At 50.2% G+C, this 3,934-nt stretch overlaps 1 long non-coding RNA gene across 1 annotated transcript; it reads left to right on the top strand.

The window, feature by feature from the left end:
* Positions 1–1,729: 1,729 nt before the first annotated feature.
* Positions 1,730–3,489, top strand: LOC129150496 (uncharacterized). Its single transcript, XR_008557249.1, has 3 exons — positions 1,730–1,827; positions 1,914–2,033; positions 3,286–3,489. It is a non-coding gene; the product is annotated as an uncharacterized LOC129150496 (long non-coding RNA).
* The last annotated feature ends 445 nt before the right edge of the window (positions 3,490–3,934 follow it).

Here is a 3,934-nt window from a genome sequence, read left to right as displayed (position 1 = left end):
TGGTAGAATTTCTCCTGCTCACAGCAGTTCGATCCTCTCCTCTTCAGCTTCCCAGAGTCTAGAATGACTTGGCGGAGAAGGGGGCAGAGAGAAGAGGGAGGACAGGAGAAGGACATGAAAAGGGCTTGTGAGGAAAAATACAGTGGGCCCTCGGTATCCTCGGGGGGTTGGCGGCAGGCCCCTGGGATAGCAAAATCCGAGGAGGCTCAAGTCCCTTCTATGAAAAGCGTAGCAGTTGCACGTAATCTAGACTTTAAATCATGTCTCGACTACCTATAAGAATGCCTAACACAAGGGTAGATACTATTAACTAGTTGGTAGGCTGCATTGCTTAGGGAATCATGACAATAAGTAAAAGGCCTGTGCACATTTAGTACAGACACAGCCAAACTACGTGTCAGCCACGACATCACACGTCCTTCCCCCAAAGCATTTTCAATCCGGGGATGAGGCACCCTCAGATGTGGGGAGTGGAGGGCCGGCTGTCTCAGGTCGGGGTGAAGTCACTGCTCAGCTTGGGTGGAAATCGCCCGCAACAGCTGGTCTGCGTGACTCTGGGCCGCGCAGGGCCTGCTGAGGCCTTTCCCTTCCTCGCGGGGCAGACACCAGTGCACCCCATCCCGCCGAGCCAGGAGCAGCGGGCTCCCCTCTGCGGGAGCGCCTAGACGGTGCCTGCCACAATGGGTGATGAATTCCAGCTGAAATTAAGAGTCCACTGGTATTCCACAGAAAGCAAGTGAGCGATCGTTCACGTTAATGCGGCCCCTTTCGTCCCGGAGAAAGCCAGGCCCCAAAGGCAGGAGCGGTTTGTGGCCCAGCCGAGGGGAGGCCTTCGCGCTCCTGCCCCGGAAGTGCAAGCTCCCAGGCGGCCCCGCGGCCCCTCTCCTCGCCCTCCGAGCACTTTCCTCAGGGAGAAGGGGCGACTATTAGCAATTCCTCCTGAGGTGTCTCTGTGAGCGTGTCTGTGTGTGTGTGTGTGTGAGTGTGTGTGTGTGCGAGCGTGTCTGGGTATGTGTGTGTGTGTGTGTGTGTGTGTGTGTGTGTTTGAGCGTGTGTGTGTGTGTGTGTGTGTCTGTGTGTGCATGTGTGCGTGTGTGGGTGTGTATGTGTGTGTATGTCTGTGTGTGTGTGTGTGTGTCTGGGTGTGTGTGTGTGAGTGTGTGTGTGTGTGAGCGTGTCTGGGTGTGTGTGTGTGTGTGTGTCTGTGTGTGTGTGTGTGTGTGTGTGTGGGTGTGTGTGTGTGAGCGTGTGTGTGTGTGTGTGTGAGTCTGTGTGAGTGTGTGTGTGTGTGTGTGTGGGTGTGTGTGTGAGTTGGCGGCGGGGCTGGGAAATTACCTAGTTCCTCAGAGGTCCTAGGTTGGCAATGCAGACAGTGCTCAGTATGGAGGCCCTGGGACCGGCCGGGGCAGATGCGGGTGTTTGCGACAGGCCCGCTCCGAGTATCGCCCCGCCCTGCTCCGCCAAACCGGTTTCACTCCTCCGGCCCCTCCCGGGCGGGCGGGCGGGAGCGCAGAGGTGCCCGCGCGGGGGCCCGCCTTCCCAGGCCCCTTCCCTTCCCTCGCGGCCCGCCCCGCCCCTTCCCAGGCCCCGCCCCTCCCTCGCGGCCCGCCCCGCCCCTTCCCAGGCCCCGCCCACTCCCTCGCGGCCCGGCCCTTCCCAGGCCCCGCCCCTTCCCTTCCCAGGCCCCGCCCCTCCCCCTCGGGGCCGCCTCCTTTCCAGAGGAAGCGTCTAGAACGCAGGCCCAGGTTCTGGCTACCCCACCGTTTGTGATGTGTCAACAGCTTTGTTGTCAATCACGTCGCGTCTGTGAGTTTCATGCGTCCCAAGGTGAATGCTTAGGTAAAAAAAGAGTCATTTTGCTAGGAGCTTATTCACCCCCCATGTATATTTTTATTAATCTCTGGGTTCTGCAGCCTCTTCCAGCTTCACTCTGAGTTGCTCTCTTCACTGACCCTTTTGATGATGCTTCCCGCCCTTGAGATCCTACAGTCCACACACGCTGGAACTGCTGAGATGGATCGTGTGGTCAGAAGGTAGAATTCACCAGTTTTTGAAACAAGAGCTTTTAGCCCAAAGATGGTGGTGGATGGGTAGCAGAAAGGAAGAGAACCCCGCAAACTTTCCAGCCTCAAGACAGTGTGGGTCCCTTCAAATTGCCGTCGATTCTTGCTGAGCAGGGAGGGGTCCTCACCCCAGGCGTCACCCCTTATTTCTCCTGTAGGAGACAGCTGTATTTCACGGGGGATGCAGTGATTTATGTGCACCATTTAAGTAGTGTTTTGGAGTTCTGAGGAATGCACAATGCAGCATGACTTGACGGTACAATATACTTCGGGGAACATGTGGAATGCACCGAATGTTTTCTTTTCCTTCTTTTAAAGCTAGTTTAAATCTACTTCAGTGACGAAACTGTTTAACCATGTGCAAATGTGTAATTCTGCCTCCTGACAGAGTCAGCCAGGATTGGGACGGCTGGCCATGCCAAGGCTGGAAGCCGGCTTAGTCACCAGAGGTTTTCTGAGCCATAGATTTCCCCCTAAATTTAGAATAAGCTGAAAGAATAGAGTGATGACTACTTTTTACAGAGTCAATGCCTTTCTTTATACCCCTTTTTAAAATATATATGCTTCTAAGGAGAAAGGGGCATATGTTTTATCTCCCCCTGCCTCCCCCCGCACCCCCAGTGTAGATAGTTTGGGTATTAAACAAAATTGAGTTTAATGATAAGAAAATATTCTTATTAAAAAGTATTGTCAGACTACAAAAGTTTGCTAATCTGATGGGATGTGAAATGGTGTCTTGTTTTTAATTTGCATTTTCCTCATTATCGATGAGGTTGAATTTATGTGACCATTCTCCGTCCCCCCACCCCCACCCCCACCCCCACCCCCATCTGCTTAGGGAAATACTTGTTTTTCTCTTTTACCCATTTAAAAAATTGGTTTGTTTGTCTTGAAAGTTTTTCTTTTTAAGGTAGAAACTGGTAGGGCAGATTCTTACTGTAACCTCTAGTTACTCAATGGCTCCGGATGGCAAATAAATGGCCCATGGAGAATGAAGCTGAAAATAGAGGAATGCTTTCCTAAAAGTGATTATCTGGAAATTTGGATGTCAGAGGTAGAAAGTAAGCATACAGCTTCATGCTGAATAGCAAAAATACCAATATTTATAAAATGTCCCAAGACAGGTAACAGAAATAGCAGCGTGCTACATGTAAGTGAGAGAGATGAGTGGAATTCTGTGCTGTCTCCTTTCCTGTCCTATTTCCCGGTGCTGAAATTTCAGTTTCGAGGATGGCTGTAGGAGTTAGATCCACGTGCCCCTTCTGCCTTTGTGCCTGCTTCAGACAGTGAGTGGACTTCAGTCATTAGTCTTCAGGTCTCTCCATTTCACCAGCGCCGAGCACGGAAATCAATAGCAGATCATTTAATAATGCTCCAAAGACTCGAAAAGAGCCTGTTAAGGGAGGTTTAAACCAAAATAAAGGAACTTCAGAGTGGGCGTTCTTGTATTTGTTATTTTCCTTTGACTTGAAGAGAACTATTTGTAGCCCTGTGCCCCGTTGCTAGGGTGGGAGTTGGCCTAGGCTGTCAATTCAGATGTTTCAGATAGGGCAGAAGATAAGGTGTGTCAGCTTATTCCTGTGGCAGTATGGGAAAATTTGAGAGGGAAATAAAGTGTGATTAATCACTTTCCAGCACACCAATGTTAAGATACGTACTTTAAAGTACAAATCACTTTGCAGTGATTTATAGCATTTTCTGTTTCTTATCTAAATTACTATGGAAAATAGAACTATTCTTAGAGATGGGGTAAAATGTACTATTTCCTACACTGTCTCTCATTATCTCCAAGTCTTGGATGCTATTTCTAAGATTGCATTTGTAAGATTTGGAAATAGAAGCTATTGCGTTTTATTGCTATTGAGTCCATC

The sequence above is a fragment of the Eptesicus fuscus genome, chromosome 10 (assembly GCF_027574615.1).
Source record: "Eptesicus fuscus isolate TK198812 chromosome 10, DD_ASM_mEF_20220401, whole genome shotgun sequence".
NCBI classification, from domain to species: domain Eukaryota; kingdom Metazoa; phylum Chordata; class Mammalia; order Chiroptera; family Vespertilionidae; genus Eptesicus; species Eptesicus fuscus.
This window is presented reverse-complemented; position numbering and strand designations above follow the sequence as displayed.